This window comes from Apis florea, unplaced genomic scaffold, assembly GCF_048593485.1.
Source record: "Apis florea isolate Af1SG1 unplaced genomic scaffold, ASM4859348v1 contig_3367_pilon, whole genome shotgun sequence".
Classification (NCBI taxonomy): domain Eukaryota; kingdom Metazoa; phylum Arthropoda; class Insecta; order Hymenoptera; family Apidae; genus Apis; species Apis florea.
The window spans coordinates 5,631,810-5,658,548 of record NW_028256746.1 but is presented as its reverse complement, the minus strand read 5'-3'; the positions used below and the strand labels follow the sequence as shown (position 1 = coordinate 5,658,548).

General features: G+C 47.0%; 1 protein-coding gene and 1 long non-coding RNA gene across 4 annotated transcripts in view; one reads left to right on the top strand and one right to left on the bottom strand.

Annotated features, from left to right (window-relative positions):
- Positions 1–16,799, top strand: part of LOC147657027 (uncharacterized) — a 64,510-nt gene extending 47,711 nt beyond the window's left edge. The window contains exon 3 of the long non-coding RNA XR_015293324.1: positions 16,455–16,799. This is a non-coding gene — a long non-coding RNA (uncharacterized LOC147657027). The remainder of the gene's footprint in view (positions 1–16,454) is intronic.
- LOC100864217 (Calcium-independent receptor for alpha-latrotoxin) overlaps positions 1–26,739 on the bottom strand; it is a 366,602-nt gene that overhangs the window by 105,580 nt on the left and 234,283 nt on the right. The gene's annotated exons all lie outside the window — the stretch shown is intronic.

Genomic DNA, 26,739 nt, shown 5'->3' with positions numbered 1-26,739 from the left:
AAAATTTTAAATGTTTTAAGCGTGTTATAATAATAAATTCTCTTGATTAATAGCGACGGATAATAAAAATGGTAAAAGAATTTTGACATAGATAAAATACAGGTTGATACGTTGTTGTAAATACGTGTACATGAATCATCATCGTGTCTCTATTACGTGACTGGTAAATGTACACACGCGCGATTTGACGTACATATTTACATTCTTTCCGATACATTCGTGCCGGAATGCTTACGTTACCGTGTCCGTTGCAATCTCGTTAACAACCAGTAGAGAACCGTAAGGGATTTACCTGGAAAGAAAAAAAGAGAAGGGATACGTTAATTCGATATTTCAAGTAATAGTAATAAAAAAATTTATTGCGAATAATATTTTATTAGCGAAAAAAAAAAAAAGAAAGAAAGAAAGAAAGAAAGAAAAATGAATGCGAAACTAATGATAACATTAATATTTCCGGAATAACGGATGAAACGATGGCAACAAATATATAGCGACGCAACTTTGATTACGTTACGAGAACCAGCGAAAAGTTAAATAACCGAAGGTATACAACCAGTTCGGAAGCCAACCTTCGGCCAGAAATAAACTACAAAAGCGAAGGAATATAAATAGGGGAGAAAACTAGCACCACTTTTCATCACTCTCGAATTCCGGGCTCTCTTCAAATATATACAACCGAACTGACAACCGTGCACAAATAAACAATCCCCCGTATCAAAGAAAACAAATTTCAACGCGGCGCGTCGTGTCCTGCGCATGTGGCATGGCCTCTGCCTCAACCCTGAATCCTAATGAATCCCATCGAGGAGAAAGAATAGAAAAAAGAAAAAAAAAGAGAGAGATATCTCCTTCTTCCTTCTAAATACATTTAATCGAATGATACACATTTTCGTGTTCTTTTATTTTTTTTTTTCTTTTTCTTTTATATCTTATTACACGATCGAGACATTATCGATCTGGAGAGATACAGTAGCCAGAGATCGACGGTAGCCCGATTTCTTGACTTCCACTACCCGTCTTCGAACGTATTTATCAGATCGTCGATGACAATAGTCGTTAAGTATAGGCGAGTGCACTCATCTCGATAGGTACGTACACGAGGCAATATCCTAAACGGTCTTCAAGAAGTAAGCAGTTGTAACTTTAGCAGAAATTAGCTCCTCGAAACTATCAATAATTGAAGAGGCCTGTATTACTCGTAGCAAGTGGCGCACGAGTCCCCTCTTCGTCGTCCGCATTATCCTCCCGACCGATAACGGTAATAAGAGGCCTTGGGCCTCTCCACGTATACATCCCCCACGTTTCTCTAATCCTCCTCTCCCCTTCCCATTCAATTCCTATTCCTCGTCATTATCCAGATTCTCCTTTTCAACCGCCTTTCGCGAAACCGTTTCGAATTATACAACGCCCTCTCTCCAATCCATTCATCTCCTTTAAATTCATCCTCCACCGTTGGAAAGAACGAAACGCGAGATTTTCTTTCACGCGATTCGAAAGCTGGTGTGTCACGCGCAAGCAAACGAAGCACCCACCAACAGTTCGTGCCATTGCGTCGATCCACCACCGGTCGCATTCTCGTTCCTTTTATCCTCCTCCTCTTCTTCCTTTTTATCCCTGTTTTGCCATTCCATTCGGAAAATAAAACGCGCGTGTACGTATGGCCGGGCCATCGATCTTCGATCACGCTCGGGGATCTTTCGTATCGATAGCGCGAGACCCACATGTAACTCCTTCTGCTTGCGTACCACACCAGTCGGCTAATAATAAACCCTCCTTGTTTTCTTTCTCGCTACGAGCGGATAATCGTGGGGACGATAGGTGAGAGATAAGAGATTTCCTCGCCATTTTGGATCAGACCGTGCGACGAATAGAAGAACTATTTTTTGCGGTTTATTATCTCCTACCTTCGGTTGTTGTTCCCCGGTTATTTATTAAGAGGGAGGGAGAAAGGAGAGGCTTTAAGTTAACACGGCCAAGTAATTAAGGAAGCAACGGGCACGAATTTTAATAAAGCTCGCGTAGATCGCTTCGTCTCGATAAATCGTGATTAAAGAGAGATGGTCCTCGAAATTTTTCCGAGAGAATAATATCCTTTTCTTCTCTTGGACGCGCGTATCTAACGGGGAATCGAAGGGAAACTCATCTTGTTGCAAATTATGGCGTTTCGAATGCGCCTTTCGAACGACAAACTGCTTAAGAGACCTTTTGAGAGACCACGAGGGCTCTCGCACGCACGCATCCAGCTCGCTATTAACTGCACCTCATCGGTTCCAAGTTTCGAACCATCGAATGCCTGATACAATATTCAAATATGTTAAGTCGGTGACGAACGAAGGAGAGAGAGAGAGAGAGAGAGAGAGAGAGAAAGCAACGAAACCGGTCAAATCGTGGAAGCAAGTATTCGTTCTAACTATCCGGATCTTTTTTCGAGTGGCACCATCTTCTAAAACCATCGGTCTTCACGGATCCCTCGTCTCGATAGCGCGAAGATAAGAAGATAAGAAGATCGGCGGGAAGAAATCGACGTAGATCGATGGCCGCCGATTTACAGTGGCCGCTCGTGTGTTCCGATATATTTATCGGGTAGAAATATTTAAAGAAGATCACGACCGAGAATGGGCAGAGAAACGTTTCCCAGGGAAAATATTTGTTTAAACGCTTGCGTCCCCCGGGCGATGGGGTCGTGACGGTGTTGTAAATTTTCGTGTATGTTTACGCACCCCGCAAAAGAAAGGGAAGGGAAAGAAAAGGAGATGAGAGGCCCTCCGTGTTTTTTTCCTTGGTTTATCCACCCGCTGCGCGCCTGTTTATACATTGTCCATTATTGATGCGGTTTTGCGGTGCACCCTGTTGGGGCAGAAGAAGGGATTGATCGGGTCCATGGTTTATTCAACAGACGCTTCAAAACTAGATTTGTGCCCCTTAACCGGAATATTAAGCAACGCGCGAGAAATCGAGGCGTCCTCGTCTTCATCGTCCCCTCTCCTCCCCGTACCACCAACTCCCTCCCATCCAGGCGCCAAGTCTATCGGTCCGCCTCTGTTTTAATCGAACTGTAAACGATAAATAATGCGTGATATGGAAAGATCGGCGGCTCGACCGATCCAGGAAGCTGGGAATAATATCGTTCAGACGCGAGGAAAAAAATCTTGAGTTTATCAAACGAGCAGTGGTTAAAACTAGAGAATGATGTATACATATATATATATATATATAAATATGGGAAACAACTTTTCGATTCTTTCGAAAGCAACGAAGCCAAGGTGTTATCGAGCGGGCAATCTCATCAATTACCATCGCTTTCCATTCGATTCGGTCGGAATTATTATGACTCGCTTCGAAGCTATAAATCCGCTGTAAATCAATCTACAAATCGGCGAAATCGTAGGGAATCTTAAGATTCGACGGACGATTCGATTCCCACGAACGTACGTATGCCGAGGTTGGCGGGAGGAAGCGAGGTGTGAAACCTTAGGTGGGCACGCAGCTTTCGACCGAGGAACGAAAATGAGTTTTCCTCTCGCGTTATTAATGGGGGGGGGGGGGGGAAAGGTTCGAGTGGGGGCAAACAGGCTAAGGCATTTTAGCTGGATGATAAATAGCCACGGTATTCCCAGGTTGATTTTATTTATATCATTTACAGCCGCGTACGGCTGTCCGCGTTATGATGTATACCCACTGGCCCCGTTTATTTCTTCGGCTACATTAAGTCACAGGCCGCCGAACTCTGTATTCTTTTTCATTATCTCGTCGTGGCCCCGATACCGACGACGACGCCACTCTCTCTCACTCTCCGTCCTCCTCGAGCGTTTCCCCCCTTTCGATGCAACGAAAAGAAAAAAAAAGAAAAGAAAAATCGCCTTAAAGAACGTATCTTGGAACATTGATTGGACGAGCATCGCGCTGCTATAAATATAATAGCACTGTTGTCCTTGTTAAAGGAAAGAGCGCGCCGTTTATATATGTTCGTTAATGTAAATATTCCACGACGACTTTGGATAATGGAAGAATATCGAGAAAGCTCGAGCTCGGGAATACGAGTGTATTCATTCGTGTGCCGCGATTGAACGAGGACAGACGCGCAAATGAATGGACGTTAACGTTATTAGCCGGTATCTTTGCAATCGACCTCGCACGATCGCTTTCAATACCCGATATATAACGGTCTTATCCTTCGTTCGAACGTGAGAACGAGCCTTTCGATCGATATATATATACGATTCCCGATTTCTCGAAATTGCCGCGTTTCCGAAAAGATCGGACAAAAACACGCATAGCGAAACGTAGATTCCATCGAATTACGATCACCAGATTTCTCAAGCAAGTTGGAACAATCGAGGGAAGATCTATGTATACGCAATATATGAAGAAGTGTATATATATATATATACAAGGAGAGGGGAAAGAAGAAGGCTTCGTTTATAAGACGACGACGACGACGTTCGATCGCAAGATGAAACGGATTATTATTTGTTCGTGTACGGTGACCTAAGTATAACCTGTCCACCGGCGCCGAGATAGCGAGATATTCATGCCAAAGGGGTGGGACGTGTCGCCGATATATGCATACGTAACCGCGTATATTTAGCGCGATATGCGCACGTGCGTTTCGATATGGTCCCCTTGAGAACTCTCTGTCTCTGTCTCAGTCCTTGCGTGATCCTCAAAGGCGTATCTCGCGGTGATCCGTGAGCGCTGGCGGTCGAATGTTGTCGAATCGATTTGGGATAATCCTCGATCGACCGTAAAGACGTTCAATTAACCGGCAGTGGGGTGAGTGTCCAGAGGATTAACGATTAGTCGGATCGTCTCCTGCTAACCGGACGAATTCGAATATATTGTCGCGTGTGTTTCGATATTCGTTTGATATTTAAGTCACGATAAAGTGTTCCGGGGGATGGTCGGGCCCCGATCGAGATTATTACGGTACATTTGGCCTGGAATAAGCCCGAGGCAGCCTCACGACTGGAATACGACAATTCTGCCTTCTACTCGGCTACCACCGACCAGCGGGCAAACAGATTGCCAGATGTTGGGATTTCACTGTTTGTTGATCCTCCAGATATACTTAGGACCGGTCGCTCCGTTTACGCCGCCCGCTATCTACTCCTCCTCCTCCTCCTCCTCTGTTTTCCTTCGATCGATATTCAGATCCAAGGATTGTTTTAACAAGCGGCGAGTAGCAAACTCGATTTCGATCTCGAGCTTTTTGACGATAATAATTCGAATAATAAACTCGTTCGTGTTTGGCTCGAAGCTGGATAAAGATTTCGAGATTCATCGTGTTAGAGGTTTGCGTTAAAAAGTAACGAGGCCCGTTAAAACGGATTTACTTTCCAGGTTTGAGGCAAAAATCTCCGTGACGTCGCGTGTATTCGATCTGTATCGTCAATAAGAATCTCGAAACGCGATCTCTGCTTCGGCGAGGCCAGTAGATATTATCGAGAAAGAGATAGATAGAGAGAGAGAGAGAGAGAGAGAGAAAGGGAGAGAGAGATTTATTATGCAAGAAGTTGTGGTGCGCTCCGCCACCGCTTTCCTTACCGGCCTTTTTATCGGCCTTATTGATTTTCGATTATCACCCTCTAATGCGCCGGACGTTTTTGGGTTAAAGACCATCATCTCCCCAACCCTCCCGACCGAAATCCTGATCGCGATCCCTTGGAGAAAAATTTTGAATCTCTGTCGGCCCGTTTAATCAAGCCTGAAAGCAAGTCTTTGTTCCAAAGAGGGACGACACACCGACCTCTCTGCGAAAACGTCGACCAGATTCGAATCGATTTCTCCAATTAGACACAAGATATATATAGACTCTCGTGTACGGTGGTGAATAAAGCCGAGATAATCGAGGGAAGGAGGGATATATACCGGTTTATCGATGATAAATAGGATAGTGTCGGTGTATACCGAAAGGGGGAGGGAAGTTTTGCTGTAACAATAAGCGTATTCGGGATACGCGCGGTTTCTTAGAGCGGTGTTGGGCAAAGTTTCGAGCAGGATTGGCCCGAGTTTGTGACGCGAGCCGAGACGCGGTTACCCCGTCGGTGTATTTATAGTTGGACATCCGGTGTCGGCCAAGGATGACCCCCGTCGGCCTTTCGGTTATCGATCGTGGGGGGAGGATAAGTCGAAATCGGGCGGGGTTCGACGTGGATGCACATATCGGGAGGGGGGGGAGGGCCGAATTCGAATAATACTCAAGGAGGGATATCAATAACTTGGGTTCATTCCCCGTGATATCGAGGCGACGTCAAGCGCACCGTAAATTCTTCAACGAGATGTGACATTTTTCAATAGCAAGGCTCTCTGGAAACCGGGACGCTGGGTATTCACCGGTTCGAGTTGCTCGATATCATCGCTGTCGAATCGGCTGAAAGCGCGAACAAACGAGCAGGAAAAACCGAGCACGAGCACGTGGTGGATACGATGGATAGATAGATAGATAGATAGATAGACAGACAGTGGAGCGGATAGAATCGAGAGGAGGCAGGAGAGGACGAAGTTTCGCGACCGACTCGTCGCGAAACAGGGTTAATCGAATTCGCGTGCAGCGATATCTTTGATCCCCGTTTTTTTTTCTTCTTTTTTTTTTTTTCTTTTTTTTGATCACCGAAAGAAATAGGTCCGCACGGTGATTCGTGTGCAGGCATTGAATAATTTGCCTCTCGATCGATATATCGGTTCTCTCCTTTTTCGCCCTCTTTTCCGCTCCTCGTCTCTTTTACCGCTCTAAATCCTCGTCGCCCGTGAGGAACGCGCGAAACGTTCTTATACGCCGGATGCATTATGTATAGAGGCGCGCTGCCACCATTGCTCGCGACTGTTAACGTTTCAGGGAAATAGGCTCGTAACCCTCGCGTTTCGAAGGAAAGGAAGAATGTCCTTTTGACTGCTACGGATCTAATGGAAGAGAAAGAAGAGAGATGTATCCGCTCGTATCGTCCTCCGAGACGAAACTTGCAATTGGCTCCGATTATAAGCCTCGTCGTTGAAAGGGGGCTTCTCCTTATTTTCCTCTATTCTTATTCTTATTATTATTATTATTATTATTATTATTAGAAGGGGTATATCGCAAGATGGGATAATAGATGTATGGACGTAACGCGATCGGACGGATCCTCGGGATGAAGAGAAATGCACGGCATCCGTGCGTGATTCCACCCTTGTGTTTAGGGCTGTTTCGCCCCCTCGAAAGTGAAATGGAGCGCGGCGAACCACAGAATGAGGATGATGTTCGTTGCATAATTGAAACCACATCCTTCGAGCTACTGATGCCAAAACTACTACATTGTATTCCATCGATCCTTTCCCCTTCTGTTTAATCGCGCATCGTTTTCTTAACAATGGAGAGAGGGAGAGAGAGAGAGAGAGACCCTTGTCTCCGCGAATCAACGATATATCCACGATATCCGATATATGTATATATATATATATATATATCCGAGCGTTGTAATTTTTTTGGACGCTTTCGACGCTTTCGAAACGGGAATAAAAGAATGGGGCGAGTGCCGTTCGCTTTCGAGTGTTCGCTTTAAAATTGGATTCGCCACCGTGTTGGCGAAAGGGGAGGGAGATAGGGATACAGATTCCCAGGGGAATTCTTTTTCGGCGAATTAATAGCGGCGAAGAAACGAGTAATCTCGCCGCGAATGTGGCATAAAAATTTAAATTCCGCGCGTTAATTCGTTCGATATAATAGGCTTATATAAAGAGGACCGCGTCGTAAACAGGGGAACCTTTTACCACTTCCGCGCTCCTTCTCTCGATGCTTTCGTTAAAAGCCATAAACAATTCCATCTGTTTTCTGGTGGTCGAGCGGGGTTACGTTACATACCTCGCCAAACGAAAAGAAAGAAAAAGAAAGAAAGAAAGAAAAGAAAAAAGAGAGGGAAGAAGAGAGAGAGAGAGAGAAAAAGAAGAGGACGGGATGAAAAAGCGGCGAGAAAGAAGAGCGAAAAGGGAGAGGAGAGGAAGGAGAAGGGAAAAGATTTCCCGCTTAAGCCAGGGCGGGCGGAATTTAAAAGCAGTTTAAATCCTGCTGGGCGCGAGAGAGTGTCATTAAAACCATAAAAATCTCATGGATATAAAATGCATACGCGAGGCGAGCGCGATCCGTGGCCGCGCCGGTTCGACGTTTCCCTTTAAAACACTTTTCACCGGCGGCCTTTCCTCCCACACCTGATCGTAATGGATAGAAAGAGCCTCGTCGAAGCTCTCTGCCGCAAATCCGGGGCTCCTACCACCTCCCCCTTTGCTACACGCCGGCCTCTTCAACCCTCTTCACCGTGTATCCACACCGTCCCCGGCGCACCACCGTTCCTCGCGTGCAGACACGTCGATTTTTATTCTCGACTTTTCGTATTTCGTGCCAAGCTTGAGATACTTGGGAAGAGGAGCTGACGGAAGCTGACGCGAAAGCGCGTCGGCCCGCCACCAGACGCTGCAGCAGCCGCAGCCGTAGTCGGCCTCCTCCTCGAAAACGGCGCGGCTAATGCACCAAACCTTCCCGCTCGCTTATCGTCCCTGTATGCGTGGTGGGCCACGATGCTCGAGATGCAGCGATGGCGGAGCGAGTGGAAGCAACCGTGAAACTTGTAAACGGGCCGAGCAGTTGGAAATCAAACGGATCCACCCCTTCGACGAGCGCGAACGCTACATCGCGTGTACTTGTTACGCCGAAAACTCAGACGAATTTTCCTCGAGATTCGCCAGTCTGCGATGTTCTTTTTTTTCTGCTCCAGCGCGTGCTTTCAGGGCCACCACCATCCTCCCTCTTCTTTCCCTTTTCTTTTCATTTCTCCCCTTATATACCCCGCATCACCCCTCGTCCTCCTTCACTTAATTCTCTCGCGAGAAGATTCGGTTATTCGCGCTACTTTCATTATTCGCGAAAATTCATTGCACGACACGTTCCAACCACGTTCCAAGGCTACCCCAAGCAAATGGGATCAATGTCGCGGCATTGCGATCCTCTGCAAGCAACGGAGATGCATCGGTTTACGCCCCTCTCCACTCGCCTTCTCTTCTCTTCTCTCCACCTTGGTGGAGAGCTTGGTCCTTCCGCCTCTCCTCTCTCTCTCTCTCTCTCCTCTTCCTCCGCTTCTCCTCTTTGCACCGCTGCTCGACGTATTAACGCTTACGCGAGGGACACAATGTACCCGGCCGTATTGTAGCCTAAGTGCATACCGGTGCAACTATCGGCCGGCCGGTTTGTATACAGGGTGACGGGTAAACAACCGCCCGAGCTTGTCTCTCTGGTCCACGGAATTGGAGAATCGCTTAGCGGTTAATGCTACGGCTGCTGCGTAATCGGGCTGTGTTTTCGCTGCGATATGCTTTCGGCCGAGATAAGCATCCCATTGGGGGAAGGGAGAAGAGGCGGTGGTCGTGGAAATCGCGAAATAGCGAAACCGATCGAGATTATCGCGTGTGTTAATGCGATCCCAGGGTTGCGCTTAGAGGATAGATGGATCGATGGCGAATAACGAACGGAATTGAGTCGCCATGGAGATGAAACGCGTGCGAACACGCCCTTTGCGAAATTCGTGGAGCGAATTCCGTACCGTTTTTGTAAATAGTTTGGAAGGAAATGGAGGAAAATTGGAAACGAATTTAATAGAGGATATTCGTAGGAGGGGGTGAGTGTCTCTGTGGTGGAAGGAACCACTATTGATCTTCCTTCAACGCGAGGGCAAATGTGCGATCGTGCTCTCCATCGAACGCCGGCAATTCCATTTAACGCAACGTATTTCCTTCGAGCAAGCGAGCTGGTATCGCGATCTTTCGGAGGGCGTTGATCGATTGGCAATCTTAATCTCTACGCAAACGCGCGTGTATATCGGTGGATGGAAGATGTCGTGCCGGTTGAACGCCACGATCAAATTGTGAGCGATGTTGCGTGCGTAACTAACATTTGCACGCGTTGCTCGTGTTGCTTGCGTCGAAGAGAAACGTGGTTAACGATCATACTTTCTTTCTACTTCTCTCTCCTCGACATACGCTCGTCTCCACTCTACTCTTCATTTCTATAAACATTTCGATACGTTAAATAGAAATGCTGTTGCAAATAATGATGTAATAACGTGCATAAACGTAGGATCGTGTTCATTCCATACATACGTACGTACGTACACAAGCTCGAAAACTGGGATCTTCTTCGAGCCCGTGCGCTTTCATCGGTGATCTCCGTGCAACGTTAATTAATTGCGCCATGAATATTGTTCACTTTTAAAGTGTACAACGGAATCAATTAACGGCGTTCATTTCCCCATCGATATTAATTATACAAGACCTTGTTGCCTTTTGCCCGTCCACCAGGAATTCCTCGATATAATATATTCGCGCGCGTTTTAAACGAGAGAGAAAGAGAGAGAGAGAGAGAGAGAGAGAGCAAAATTTTGCACGAAACGATCGGCGTGTGAAGGGCCGTTCATCATTAACGAAATTTAGCTGCTCCGTTATATACGGTTGTCGATCAACGCCCGCGTTACATACCTCGGGAGCCGAGGTATCGAGCACCGGCACGAAATAACCAAATTCGATGGAAAATCGACATTCCACCGCCGGCGAAGATTGAAGGGAGGGGGAGGAGGAGAGGTGAATTTCGAAGCGAGAATTTTTGCGGTGAAAATTCTATTCGAACGAACGAATCGAGTCGAGTCGAGTTTGGATTTTCGATCGATGGACGCACGCATTCGAACCCGAAATTCTACGCTCGTGGAAACTCGGAATGGCGCGGATCATCGTTACGATGGGATAACGCATCTTACTTATCTCCATCCATCCGCCGAGATATATATATATATACATACACGCGATGAGTGGTACACGGAAAGAATTATTCGTGCGAATGGTTTAACATGCTCGTTAAACTTGGCGGTTGCATATGTTCGATGGTGAAAAGGTAGCAAAAGGAGGAGGAGGTAGTAAGAAGAAAAAGAATAGAAGGAAGAAGAGCAAGAAGATGGTTGATTGGCAAGAGAAAGAATACGGTTCAAGGAAAGGAGAAGAAGTCGGATGGATCGAAGGGAACATGCGAATAACAGAAAAGGGAAGATCGTAGATTGAGATAAAGAGAGAGAGAGAGAGAGAGAGAGAGAAGGATTCCTGACCGACAAGAGAAAGAACACGAGAAGGTTCAAGAAAAGGGAATGAAGTCGGGCGAATCGAAGGCAACATGTGAAGAACAGAAAAGGGAAGATCGTAAATTGAGATAGAAAGAGAAGAAGAACACGTTGGGCGAGCAAACGTGTGACTAAAAAGGAGCAAGAGAAAGAGCCGAGAAAACGAGCGGGGATTGGCAAGAGAAAGAGCAAGTTGAAGGAAGGGAAGAGAAGTCGAGCAAATCGAAGGGAGATACATATATATATGCGAGAAGAACAGAGAAAGAGAAAGAGAGAGAGTGAAAGATGGTAGATTGAAGAAGAAAAGTTGAACGAAGGAGGACGTACGAGAAACGTACGAGTAAGAGGAAACGGAGGAAGAAAAAGTCGAGGGAACGATTGCTGATTGGCAAGAGAAAGGACATGTTTCGAGAAAAGGAAGCGAGGAGATCGGGAAGTACACGTGAAAAGAAACGGGAAAGGAATAGATCGAGGGAGAGAAGGAAGAAGTGGAGAACGAGTTGGAGACGAAGAGACGTGTAAATAAGAAGGAGAGACGAATAGAGGGATGAAAAAGGAAAGAAGATAGAAATCGTAAATGCAGACGCGTGGTGGAGAGGTAAACGGGAAAAAGAAGAAAGAGGCGAACACGCGGTAGGTCGATGAAGTCGAAAAAAAAGAAAAAGAAAAGAAAGGAAAAAGAAGAAACGTAAACAAAAAAGATGGAAGAGAAAGGAAAAGAACGCTCGTGGATCGTTCGATTGATTATTTAACAACTGATATCTGAGTGAGGCGTTGCGAGAGCGAAGGAAACGCCAAATGAAAAATATATGGATGGAAGAATGGAGGGTGGGTACGGGCATGAATAACGAAGTTGGAGGTGTACGCGAGAAAGTCACGACGTCACCGTTCAGAGTTTCTTGCTTTCGCATTTCTATTTCTTTCACGCCTCTTCCAAAGAAGAGAGGAGGGAGGGGGTGGGAAAGGACGTCTTTCGTTTGGCAACGAAAGCGAAAAAGAAAAAAAAAGAAGAGGAAAAAAAAGAGAAAAAGAAAAACCACGTGAAATATGCCACGATTTTTCTTCGTCGTTCGAACTTTGAAACTTTAAAAGGGAACCGTCTAGAATTAATGGCATTCCAGTGACATTATCTCAAAAATGTCGACGAAGTGAACAGGCGGGTTTTAAAAACGTAAGAAAAGAGAATTTAAAGAGCGAAACTTGGAAAAAAAAGAAGAGATAAAAGAGGAGGAGAAAAGGGAAGGGAGGGTGGGAAAAGAGAAAAGAAAAATAAATATATTCGAAAGAGGAGACGGAAGTAAAAATGATTTTCAATATTCTCGATTATTCGTTACCAATAGGCCTGCAATTTCGCGTATGATATTACAGTAATTTACGACGATTAAACCGGCCCCCCTTCGAGTTTCGTAATTTTTCAGCGGCTCTCCTCTCGTTCGATTCGCGCTCGTTCGAGCCGCTTTCTCAGGGGGATCGAGAACACAGTTCTCAGTGGCGAAGGTCAACGGAGTTAATAGAAATAAGACGGCATTAATAAACGGCTTGATGAAACATTCCTTCGAATAGCGAATTAATTGGGAGCGGCAATTCCCCGCGAGGCGTGAAAGTGACTCACGTTAACGTGGCGCGCGCGTTTCGTGAGCCTGTGTTTTGACTTTGGTCCCCTCGCCAATTTTCTGCGATCAGCGTTTATTAAACGCATTCCACGATTCCCTCCCTCGCCCGCGCCGCGCTCTTTTATTGTCTAACCGTAATTATGAATTTCCGTGAGTGGCGTACACGATCGAATCCGTTGTTCGTCCTCCTTCCCCCGATCGATCCGATTCTTTCTCCCCTCCAACCTCTCCTCTCCTTCTTCCCCTCCAACCATTTCCACCGTGGAAGGAAAAATTTTCTGCCAATCTCGAGGAAATTCGATTCACTTTCGAATACTTTCATGCTATCACCACGCCAACGAAAAATTGTTCGTCCTCTTCTTCTGATCGAGCAGGATCTCTTTTTATCGCGATAAATATCGTTAATCAAAAAAAAAAAAAAAAAAAAGAAAAAAGAAAAAAAAAATATCGGAAATTTCTGCTCTCAGGCCACAATGAAAAATCAACGAGACCGGTGGCTTTACTTTTTAACGCTCTCAAACGTACTTGGCGGGATGAAAGGCAGAGCGGGCACCACTAGCAGCATCCACGGTGCGTGAGATATAGTCGGTATCCATCAGCGTAGAGTGGGTGCGCGTACTTCTGAATGGCTTTCTAATTACGAATAGCTCGGTACGGAGTGAAATACGCGGCCGGCGTATGTACTTCGTCTCCTCCCGCCTAGGCGGGGAGGGGAGGACAAGACGGGGAGAAAAGAGGAGATATCACCCCGTCTCCCTCGTGGCAAACTAATAATTTAGAATTTATATCGCGAGGCCACGATATTGCATTCTGAATCGTGCGGTTCGCGGTGCGTGCCGGGGATGCGTCGGGGGGGAGGGAATGCATGGGGGAATCATACGGGACGCGGACGGTTTCAAAGAAGAACGATTACATCGATCGCTGTCCTCAAAGGAAGCGAAATTACGCTGTATTCCCCCCTCTCCTTTTCTCTTTTTTGCCCAGCGTTCGGAAAGAATTTTAGTATGGCACTTTAATGACTCGTAATTTCTTTCGCGCACGATTCATATTGTGGAAATGATTCACGGTAATCTTTCTTTAAGTATCGTGTTTGAAGTCGTCGATGAGATGAAGTCGTGCGTTGCTTCTTATTCTTCTTCTTCTTCTTCTTCGTCTTCGTCTTTTTCTTTTTCCTTCTCCTTGAAAAAATGATAATGTACGATACCACCGATGCTATATTAAGTCTGTATTAAGTCTTGACCGGGGATAATACAATATAATATAAAAACCGCAGAATAATTGGTGCAACAAAAAAAAAAAAAAAGAGATCTCAAGGTTGGATGGAGTCTCGACGCAATGTTTTAAACGGCTCTCAACTTTTTGAAAAAAATACAATGGCAAGTATCGTACATAGAGATTTAAAATATAGGCCAAGCTTTTTACAAGCTCTAACTACTGCCCCTAAAAAATTTATACAGCGCGTACAACGGATTATATTATATATACCTCATTGGTATAATACGAGAAAGCAATTTGGACTATCCTATATAGGAGCAAGAGATTTTCGACAATAATGCTCGAGAGACTCGCTTGTTAAAAAATTAGAACAAAAGCGCGAGGAGGTTATGGTACAAATTTCACGGGATTACGAAACTTGCGGAAACAAGGAGAAGAAAACCCCTCTTTATTTCCCGATGACACGCGAGAAGTCACGGAAAGGTGAAACGGTTTCACGATCCTGGCCGATACGCCGGCCGTTCCTTAACTTATCTCGAATTCGAAAATCGAATAACATCAATCTCTTTTGCGGCATCCCTCGCACCTTGGGAGCCTTTCGTTTCCTTCTGGGTCTCCCCCTCTTCCTTCCTTCGGGGTTTCGCACTCGCCTCGGTCCCAACAGCATTGACTGCTCGAGTGCAAGTCTCTTTGTCTCCTCTGATGGCGTATACGCGAGGCAAAGGTACCCGCTACGAGAGTTATAACGGTAAGGCGGCTTTGCCTTTTGAAATTTATTGATTTAAGCTCTTCCGCCTTTCTCCCCTGTATCCGTGTTTCTCGTTTCCCATTCCCTTTCACCTTTTTCTCGCTCTCCGCCCGTTTCTTTTCTCCCGCCTTATTCCCTTCCATCCGACGTGATGTACGACCGCCTCTCCTCCTCGGAGAACGATGGAAAATAGAGAGCTCCTTTTGTCCGTCACACACGATCGTGCGAATCGTGCATCCAACGCGTATGATTTCTGGTTAAAACGATCACTGTTCGCCCTTTCGACCGTTGTGCTTCTCTTGAACGAAGAACCGCACCACAGGAAGGAGGTGGTTCCTTTCTGAAAGGACTTTGGTGGGGACACTCGAGTTAGAGGGTTCGAGGGCTGGTCGAAACTTTGGACGAAAAACAGACAGAGGGACACTTAATTATCGAGGAGCCGTTTTTACCGTAGTGAAGGATCAAATTCGATGTGGATCAAAGTTGAAAAAAAAGGAAAGGAAATTGGACATTGCTCGAGAAGAGTTTTTATTTTTATTTACGCAAGATTCGTGGAAAGAGAAAGGGTTAATGATGTATCTTTTTATTGTGTAAAAAAGAAAAAGTCGAAGCGTGGTCTATGTCGATATTAATTTTTGATACAACCTCTCGTTTCCTGTCTTTCGACATGCCCGTTTTTGCCGGCCCCTTTTAATATCGAACGATATGACCACGGTTCTCCCGATAAAGGTTTCGGTGCAGTTAAGGAGCGAACGGTTGTATTAGGAAACGTATTGGTCACGTATTACGTTACGATCATTAGCCGGGGGGGGGGGGGGGGAGGGGGAGGGTGCAGCCCTCGAGTAGCCTCTTTTGTTCGGGCCAGAGCGAATCAATTCGATTGCGCGAGTTTTTGCTCGGGTGAGCGATCACGAGGAGGAGGAGGAGGAGCGGAGGACGATCGTGCTCTCTCTCGCTTAACACAGAATTACGAGAGCGGGCGCGGAAACGTTGGCTAATTCGAAATCGAAGTACATGGGTGAAATAGTGGCAAAGAGCAGATTCGTATCGGATGTTAACGAATCGAACGTAATCGAGCTTCGAGTTGCTGCAACGGGCGTAAAACGAGGGTTGTTCCCTGCCTGCGACGAGAGAGAGTCAAAGTTTCGAACGAGCGAGTCGTCAAAGGGAACCAGACAATTGCAAAAAAAAAGAAGAAGGAAAAAAAGAAGGGATGAAAAATGCGGATCGAAGAAAGAGCCGGAGAAGTTGCGATAAAATGAGATGCTCGAGGGGAAGGGAAAATCAAATTTTCAGGTTGAAGAACTTAAAAAAAAGGATATAAAAACTTGGCTCGCGAGAAACTATTAACCATATTCTTCGAAATTTTACGATATTCAGTGGATCGTGACCTAGTTTGCTTCAACGTTTCGCGTGAATTATTCTTCGCCTACGAGATTTTCCAAACACGTAAACACGGGCAAAGGGAATTTTTAACGAAATTTTCTAACTTTGAGGGTAGATGAACTTTCGAACAATTGTATTTTCGTCGTCGAAATTTGTCAATGAACGATCGTTTATTGAAAATACGCGCAATGTAAAACGACGATGAAAAATTTCTTCGTCGAGAAAGAATCCGCGTCCACCCGATTCTTTATCTTTTGTCGATTAATTGTAAGTAACGCGAGCTTACAATCCTCTCTCTTTCTCTCTCTCTCCCCCTCTTCTTTCGGTGACGCGTCATGTCAAACGATAATTAATAACCTTTCGCTGTAGACGGGTGTCGACGGTAAATAAACAGCGGGCTGATCGAGCGATCGACTCAACGCCAGAAGAGTCGGCGTCCATCGAGGAGAGCTCTCGTGTAAAATGCCTGGAAATACATTGGATCGCGTCGCGATAAATTACGTGGAGCGTCGCGGCGGCGCGTAATAAAACGGAAGGAGGATTTTAGCGCGCTGGATGAAGAACGTGGATGGTGATCGATGAAGGGTGGAGCAGGTAAGTCGCGGTGGCGATTCAACGAAAAGAAGAATATCGATGGAAATCCCTTTTCAAATTTTATACATATTATATATTTGATCGAAACTTGATAATAAACGGGCGACAGATTTATCTGGATAACGGGATGAACGAGAGGAGAGACAGAGATATCTGCGTCGAAAGTTTAACGTTTAATGTATCGCGGCGCGAAAAGTTGTTCGATTCTCGCACAAGTTTCTGCCGAAACGTAGACTGCGTTGACCTCGAACCGGTCCTACGGTTGTTTATGACGGTGCTTGATCTCCCGAACGAAAGGGAGGAGCGACGAGAGAGAGAAAGAGAGAGAGGGAAGATTCACAATCCGCGTACCATCGGATTGATATATCGATGTTCCCGTACGGACATGGAGCCTCGCCCCCATGAAGCATTACAACAGGCCCCCGGTTGTTGGATCAGGGGTTCGTGTGTAGTCGAACAGCATCGAGTCGAGTGTGTCTTCTCTCCGTTTCCCGTACATTCATTCTCGACCCTCCGCTCCATCCCTTGTATCGCTCGTTTCAGCACTCCGTCCGATATACTTGCCGCAATATTCTAATTCCCCCTATCTTCTCTGCTTCTTCTCGAATCGAGCGACGAAATAACTTTCCTCTTCTTCTATCGAATTTCATCCCGAATTTTTCTTTCCTCGCTAAAATGATATCGGATTCTCTTTGCTCTCTCTCTCTCTCTCGCGATAAACACTCGATGGAGCTTCATAATTCTTGCCCGGAAGCGCGTATGGCCCCGCAAATCACGAAATCCGATGAGGATGAGATCGAGGGGTTGGACGAGAACGCTATTAACCTTCCCCTAACGACTCCTCTCGGAAGTTCTCCAGTCGGTCAAAGGCTCCCTTCCGCCCGGGGGACGGGGAGGGAAACTGTGGCACGCGGCCGGACTGATCAGCCAAAGAAGAAGAAAAGATTCGTGTGGGCCTCCCTGCGGTGTCAAAGGTGAAACGGAAGAAGAGGAAGGGAGAAGGAGGAAAGCTGGGAAGGGAATAATTGTTTTTCCCATCGATCGAAGAAAGAAAAGAGGTTGACGAGCCTCTTCCTTCGACACACGAAATTCCATCTCCCGCGAGGCGATCTTTCTCTTATCGTGCCACTTTTTTCTTTTTTTTTTTTTTTCACGCCGTCCTCCGCCACGCTCCCGTTTCTCCCCGCTGTTGTCTCGGGCTTCGATCACCATCGACCCTTTCCTCTCCTCCGTTTGCTTCGCCCGTTTCGTGTTCGCGTTTGCCTTCGCTTCCTTTCGCGACGAGTTAATCAAACCGGATAGATCTTATCGTCCCGATTCTTTCTCCCGAGAAAGTTCTTCTCCCGGATGGAGGGGAGATTTGGAACGTGGTTTTTATGAAAAACTCGAAGAATTTAATATCGAGGGGTTGACGGTGCAAATAGTCGCGACGAGATGAGACGATCCTCCGGTTGGTGTGTGCTCCAATGTACAATATAAAACTCGCGATCGGGCGCAAGAATGGGACGAAAGTAGAGCAAGTGCTGCCGCGTGGAAGCAGGAAGTGATTAATTCGGCCGGGGTAACCGTCGATTTCATCGACGGTTTAAAAATAACCGTCGTATAAAAATCGTCGTTTAAAGGGAGCACGGGTTTCCCTTCCCTTCTCTCTCTCTCTCTCTCCGCCCCCCTCTCCCTCCCCCTCCCCTCCCTCGCGCGAACAAGAAAACAAGGAGATAGGGACAAGAGAGGACGCGTGTAAACTCTCGGCGTGTACCTTATGAAAATACGTGCGGGACGTTTTTCAACGGGATCATGCATTATTCATTCGCCGATGGCGGATCAACGATCGAGGCTCATAGTGACAAATTGATTGCTTCCGAAACGAGCGGTGTGACAGTTCAAAGCGGCTCCATCTAGTCGTGACGCGATATCGGTAATTGCAGCAGCTAGTGTCAGCCGCACACACGTATGATTTGTTAGACGTTGTTGTACGTAACAATGCGGTTGCAATTCGTGGGATTACCTCGTTTGATTTATTTCCTTCCCTCTCGCGATAATGATATCTTGCGGACGAATAAGCGCGTTTCATCGATCGCGCGCGTTTTTCTTCTCAACGGTACAATTACAATTTTCGTAAAATTCGGGGATCGGGAGCGTGAATCGGTTTAGAAATAAAGAAATTGTTTATGTTTTTTTTTTCTTTTTTCCTTTCGAAAACATATATGTTTGAATATCGCGATTGGAATATTTTGCATTAAACGTGGAACGATCTCTCGTCGATCTCCTCCGATACAAAGAATCGTTTAATCTCGGCCTTGCCAATTATTATTACGCCTTTCGAATATTCTCGACCTTGCCAACCTCCAAATATCCGATACGATCTCGACAAAAGAAACCGTTGTTGGGAGAAACCGTGGCAATTTGAAAATGAGACATGCTGCGATACTATTCATTTACATTTATCCTTTTTCTCTTTTTTCACGACGTGTTTTCACGATTCGAACACGTTGCTCGACGAACCCGCAATCGTTCGAAATCTGATTTAACATCGACGCGTTTATTTCACCTCCCCCCCCTCCCCCTCCCCGCGCGCCCTCTCCCCCCCACTCTCCTCATTGTTACCGGTTTTTAACAATGGAAATTTCGGTTCGTCGAAATTATGCGTCAAGGATAATCGCATAAACAAGAGATTTCGCATGAACAACAACCATTACCCTCCCTCCCGTCACGGTTAAGAGTCTACTTGAGCGATTCAGACGCGTATCAATAACGGGCGTAACGGACATTTACGGGCGCAGTTTGTTAGGTGGCGCGTAACAATGGCGGTCATGATTCGTGGTCGGCCATTAATTAAACGAGCCGCGGGTAATTAGGTCGCGGGGAATAAATTCGGTTTATCTCTAATTATTCGACGAGTGTATCGACCGGTCAAAGGATTCCGTCTGCATTAGAGATGAAGCGTGACTGGCGGGGAGGGAGGAGGTGAGGGCGAGGGCGAGGGTGGAACACTCGCGCATTATTAGATACATCGGGCGCGTGTGTATCTGAAAGCAACGAACGAGATAAATGAGATCGATCGATTTTGATTAGCCGCTCTAGATCGAAACGAAACAAAGGGGGAGGGGAAGGGTTCGTTTCCCCGTTCATTCGTTCCGTTTGCCCGGCCACGGTTCAAAAGAGTGTTGTTGTTTTCCGGACAGAACACAACAGAGGAGAATGGCCGAAGCCGAAGAATCGCGTCCGTGTTTAACCGGCGCAATTAACGCGTGGGGGAGCGGGAGAGGTGGTATTTCGCGTATACGCGAAACGTTTCATCGTCCGGTAATTGCGTAGATAAAGTGTCGTAATTGATGTTGCCGCGTTTATCGTCGTCCGAGATTGCTCGTGTAATTACACCTGGCCGTGATAACAACGGGAGGAGGGAAGGAGCGAGAGAGAGAGAGAGAGAGAGAGAGGAAAAAACGAGAGAGTTCAAAATTCCGGATCTGGGAGGGGAGAATCGAAGCAACGAACGATTTCTCCGCGAAAAAGGGGCGAGGGAGGGGAATGTCCAGCCAGGAAATGAATTCGTCGAGACCGAATTTTCGTGGGGGAAATAAAAATTTGGATCCCATCTATGGTACGAGAGAGAAAGAGACAGGATCGATAAAAAACTATTAGTAAAAAAAAAAAAGAAAAAAATAGAGCTATCAAAAGAACTCTTTCGAGGCGAAACGAAAGGAACTATCGCTGCCGTTTTTTTTCTTTTTTCTTTTTTTTTTTTCACCCTCTTGATCGAGGGAATCCCCGATTTTTCTCCCTTCGACGGATCTCTTCCGGTGTTAGTCCCCCTCAGTTGACCCACGCACGACTAATCGGGAAAGGGGACGACGCGTTCCTGAAAATGGGCTCGCATTATTTTTTTTTTTTTTTCCCCTCCTCTCTCTCTTCCGAAAAACGAAGGTTGGATCTAAGTGGCAAAGGTAAGGCGGTGAGGGGAGGGCGGTGGTGGCGCCAAGTTGGGTGGCGTTCCACGGGGATGGCTGATGTAGCTAAAGGAACTGGTAGCTTGGTGGAGGCCAATCAAGCCAGAACATACACACACACACACATACACACAGCGGATTCGGAAACGAAGCAATTTCTCTTCGAGCCACGTTGCTGGAACTCACTCGCCTGCGTTCCTGCCCTCTTCCGCTTCCTCTCTTGCCCCGATCCCTACCCGACCCACGCTTCGTTCCCTCGAACCTCGCTCTCGGCTTCCTCTCCTCTTGCACCGGCAATCGAGGTGTATATATATATATATATATATACACGTTAGAATTTCTTCGGTCTCGGGCGAGAAAAAGGGAGTTTTCCTCGAGATAACGACCGGTGAGTACTTGGAAGAGGAACACCCTTCTCGCTTGCTTTCGGTCTGGTGGCGAGAGGGGAGGAACCCGGTGCCGAGAAAGGATACTCTCGAGGGAGTGGGAATGGGGATGGGGGGGGGAGGATGGGTAGAAGGTGCGTGCGAAAATGAGAAAGAAAGCGAGAAAGAGGTAGGAAGAGGGAGGAGAGGAGAGGAGAGCTCTCGGTGGAGAGGCAGAGAAACCGGCCAACCGGCAAGAACGCGAGACGATCGCCATTAGCGCCTCCGTCCACGATGTACAAAGGCGGAGAGAAACGCGCGAACGTGAAACGGCAGCCATCACGAGGGAGAAGGCCGCACGCGAGAATGCGTGAAACGCACCGGATCGCGTCACGATGAATCCTGGCAGATTCCTTTGCGCGACTCGACGTCTTTAAACGATCTAAGGGAGAGGAAGAAATGGAGGGAGCGAGAGAGAGAGAGAGAGATCTCAACGCCATTTATCTAGATTCTACACGGCATCTGCGAGCGATCGTAATAATATTCCGATTGCAATTCTATTTTTTCGTTTATCGTATGTACAGAGGTGGATCGATAAGGGGAGAAGAAGATGAAATTAAGCGGTAGTAGTCGTATCATCCTGTAACGACCAATTACCTCGAGTTGTAATAGTAGAAAAGAATGCGCGCGGGACGGAGAAAGATGGGACGCAAGAGGAGGAATCTTTCTCTCCCTCTCCCTTTGGATATTAACCGAATTTTCACTGCATCGCGCCAGCTCGATGTAATTTACTTTGACAGTAATAAAACCTGTAATATTGCCCATTTATGACCGTGGATGTTGCACGCGAGACGATGTTGCGATGGAGGCAAAGGAGTCGTTAAAAGTAATAGGTACACGCGGGAGAGATAGCCGCCCCGCTCCTTTCGTTCGGGGAAATTTGCTGTAATAGCCGAGGCAGGCCGCAAGGAATCAAATTTGATAGAAAATTTTACCGCGTTCCATCGATGCCACTTTATGGGGCGAACTTTTTATCGGGGGGCCGAGACAAACGGGATGGGAGAGAGAAGGGTGGTAAAAATTTCAGAAGCCACGGATTCGATGCAGCTGACACGAAAGCTCGACGACGCTTGCCGTTTGGCCTCTCGACGGGGGGATCGGTTAAGCTCGATCGCGCGGGATGAAAGTTTCTCTTCCCGATGCGTGTTCCCTCCTTCGATCCCTCTCGGAAGAAAAATCCAACGATCCAGTGACCCGAATTCCTCGACCCGGGGCCTCGCTCATCAATCTCAACTCGAAGGGATCGAGGGAAAGGATTCGAACGAGTCGTGTGCCCGATTAATTTCGTTTCATCGTCGAAATAAAGTTGTTTCATCGCGCGAGTCTTTCTTTTTTTTTTTTTTTTTTTAATTTTTAATCAATCGAGGATAGATACAACTTTCAAATATTCCCACACGTTCGAATTCCACGTTGCTTTAAACGAGTAGTAAGCTCCTATTCCTCCTCCTCTGACTATCGGCTACAATCGTCTAGCGAGTAGTCTTTTTTATCTCCACTTAGGCGCTCTTAGGCCTCTCGGTTATCTTTCGAATTCATCTGGCCGAGTCGAGCTATCTATTAAACAGATTCAAAAGCTGGCTCAGATTCCTCCGGCTGATCCGTTTGTAAGCGATGTTTACAGAAGCCACGTGACGGCATTCCTGTTCGGTGTCGTTTAATAAATTCATCTCGGTGGACCGATCTGTGCCGCGATTGTTTCTCTAAAATTTCGTAACTCGTAACGGGAGTAGCTACGAGGACGGTCGTCTTCCTTCCTAGGGAGAATCTACGAGAGATCACGAAGCGAGAACGAAATCGTTACCAACCAGGCCGGGACAAAAGCTCGTGGATGGAATCGTTGGTCGCGGCAGGCGTCTCAATTTCCCTCGACGTTCCTCGATGCAACCTCGGATAACGAACGAGTTACGCACACACGCGCACGGAGAAAGAAAGAAAGAAGGCAACTTCCGACCGAACGATAAACCTTCTTCTCGCGTCTCAGTCCAGTTGTTTTTCCAGCCTTTCATCGTAAGTCATCGAGAAAGAGAGAATCGCCCCCTGGCGCGAGCGGTGCTCGCTAATTAAGAGGCGTGCCCACGCCTCGGTGTGCTTCACCGTTGCACCACTTTACAATAGAAACAGAGATGGTCTGCGCGGAGTCGCGCAGAGAGTACCCGGCCTCGGCCGCGTTTGCCTGCGGCTAGCCGCAAGTAACCGAAGAGCGCTCGTTCGTCACGACGCTAATGCAAATTTTTATTAGAGAGAGAGAGAGAGAGGGGGGGACAGCCTTTGCCTCGAGACGCCGCGCCACACCGGTGTCCGTTTCACTTCCGCGTGGAAAGTTCGATGATCGACGCGAGATATAATCGGCGATCCTGTGCACGGATAACCGATAATTTCAGCTCGGATGGAAGCCGTCCGTGGCGTGGCGAGGTTCGCGCGCGCCCTCGAACCTCGAGCGGACGGAATTTTTTTTGAAACCGAATCCTCGCTCTATTCTCAAATTCGATCGTTGTACCGGATCGACGGATAAGAAAGGTTATCCTATATTCCAAATTTCATCGACCTATTTCGGTTGGATTATTTACTAAAAAATATATATATATATATATATTCTATTACGGTTATCGAACCGTGTCATTCCATAAGGAAAATAAGTAAATGGAAGGTGCGCTAGATAGAGAGCGATAGAGAGCATCGTATTGAATCGCGAACGGTCGATCGGTATTAGCGAGTCGCTCGCCTGCTCGCGAGCGAAGGACGAGGAGGCAAAGAGGCGGGGAGCAGTGGCGGCTCGGTGGTGGAGGAATGCAAGGAGGCCATCTTGGCGAAGGGGGGCATCCCCCTCGAAGGCTTCTCGCATCCACGGGACCTCCTTGTTCCTCGGGGCCTCTCGCTCCCTGTCTGTCGATCCGTCCATCCGTCCGTGCGCGCGCGCACACCTGCGTTGATTGGCCTTACGCACGCGAGCACCGATGTCACAATAATTATTAAAACATAAATTTTCGCGGTGCAAAGTATGGCGAGCCAATTCTTCCTTTTCTCTTCTCTCTCTCTCTCTCTCTCTCTCCTCTTTCTCCGATATGTGCTTCGTATATACACGTTGGCTGCACGCGTGTGCGTGCAAACTGGGTTTCAAGTTGGAAGTACGGCATCTCGGATCTTCGTATGACGAGAGTACGATAGTATCGAAAAACGACAAACTGGATGGAAAGTGCGCGATATGTACGAAAGTATAGAGAAGTTTGCTCGGTATATTGACGTTGGCACGAGAAGGGAGGAGGAGGAGGAGGAAGAAGAAGAAGAAGAAGAAGACGAAGACGAGAAGGAATTGGCCTGGCCGAGTGTGTTTCCAAGTCGTCGTTTGAAATTCTAATTTTATAGGAATCCGTGAACGCGCGTGAGAACCTGCATCACGGTGTTCCCGGTGAACGAAACTCGATTCGATCGGGGATGTTGATATCCCCGATAAATTTTATTTCCAAATCGAAATCGTCGGGGTCTCGCCGTTGCTCCGATGGAACCATATTTCGATATTGAAAATACTAAAATAGGCGTACATCCTCGATTATATCCTCGTGACTACCAGCCAGGGAGAATTTCTACGCGGGTAATACGGTAGCCGCGTGCGCGGACAGCTACTTACGAAGCGGCTAATGCTTTCGGATTCCCCGTTCGGGAGCGGGAGCAGCCAGAAGTGCATGTATCTCTCGACGGCTTACCTCTTCTCCCCCTTCCCTCCCTCTTTCTTTCCATCTGGCCAGCGTGTTTCGCGCTAAGATACGTGTACGAGGAAGCGTTGGATGTTTCACCTCCCCACCCTACCCGCTCAGTCCCAAGCCGTAAAACACCGGCGTGGAAAACGGGCGAAAAGCTCTCCGAGTGCTTGCCCCGACGTCGAAAGAAAAACGTTTCCTAATCCCCGCAACTGCGTCCTTCGTCGAGGCGGTAAGTGATACGGTTTAGGATTTTTTTCTTCCCTCCTCCTCCTCCTCCTCTTCTTCTATCTTTTCTCCCTTTTCGCATTTATCCTCGGTGGTGGCAATGGCGGAGGATTCTTGGTTCGCTCGCGAGAATTATGACAGCTATACGAGAATTTTTCTTCCTTTCTTCTTTTATCTCTCTCTCTCTCTCTCTCTTTCTCTCTCTCTCGAAAGCGTGTGCACCGCACACCCTGGTTACACTTATTTCAACTAAGTTTACTGGCGGAACGAGCTGACATCCTTAAGTTCTCGTATCCTCCGGGGAAGGGAGAAAGTTTCATATAAAGTGCGAGGAATTTTCGAGGTGGCGGAGAAACGCGCGAAGAGTGAACTTTTCCTGTCTACCGTGACTTTTGTACCTGTGATGGTCCTGACACTGGTTAAATTACCAGTTTTTAACTTTTTCATTCGTCCTCTATAAGGATAAAAGTTTCACAACGTACAACGTGTGATAGCATTTTCTATATACATACACACACACACACACACACAGTCTATTGTCCGCACATCGGGGCAAACTTAAGATAACACTATCTCCAAACTCGATATCCCCTCGTGGTTCGTCAATGGAGTCCCCCCTCCCCAACCGCCTCCTCTCGAACCGCCACGATCTGACACGTGTAAAGACAAAGGCGGTCGGTCAGTTTACTATCGATACTATCTTGTACAGGTTCGTGAAACAAGGCTGACGTTTGGCGGACAGGTGGATGGAATGTGCGCTGCTAGAACCAGAAGACGGCGATCTTGGCCCAGAAACAGTTGAATCGGGTACCGATATATCTCGTCTAGCTTTTGTGGCTGACCAACGATAAGCCCGGCGTGTCTTGCCAATATTGCAATTAAACGTGCGGCTAATTCAAACGTGCCTTCCCTCCCCGCGATCGTTCGACGCGCCGCCTTCCGTGGGTTTCACGCGGGAAAGGAAACGAGGCGTAGAGCACACGGACGGAGGGAGAACCGGGGGATGCTGTTGATGATGTTGCGAATCGCGCCGTAACTATAGCGTTACGGCTCCTTTAATTTTTTAATAAAGTGTAGGAAGAGAAGTCGGATCGGCCGGAGGAACGAGCACAACGGTAAAAGAAAATTGCTCGCTCGCCTGCAAGAATATCTTCCTTTAACGCTGCACTTTGCGAACCAGGATATCCTACGGGTAATTCCCCTTCGATCTTTGTCTACACGCGAGGATTATATTCCTTCGCTCGAGTATGCCTAACTGTGTATGTATGCGCGCGCGCGCGCGTGTGTGTATTTCTTGTTTCTTCTATTTTCGACAAGTACATATTCGCGTGTGTGTGTTCGTGAAGAATTAATTTTCTGAGATTACTATTATGTTTATTACTATTATTAACGAGTATTATTACCGTCAAGCGGAAAAAGAAAGAGAGAGAAAGAAAGAATACGCGCGTTAATGAAAGAGTTAGTTGGAGGCAAGTTTTCGTTAAAGAGCAGCCAGTCGCTCGTCAAACTCGTCGAGATACTCTCGCGAGAGGGAGCTCGTATCTTTGTCAACGTTTCGAAAATTGCGATGGAAAGACGGACGCGCCTCTCTGCGTAATTACCGGCAATAATTTCGTAACTATTCATGGACGGTTTAGTTGCGCGCTAAAAGCAGCCATTCGATGGATGCGCTATCCGTTCTCTCGTATATATATATATATATATTGCCTACAAAATAATGCGCCTCGGAAGCACCTCTGAGTACCATGGAGAAACCTGCTGAGCG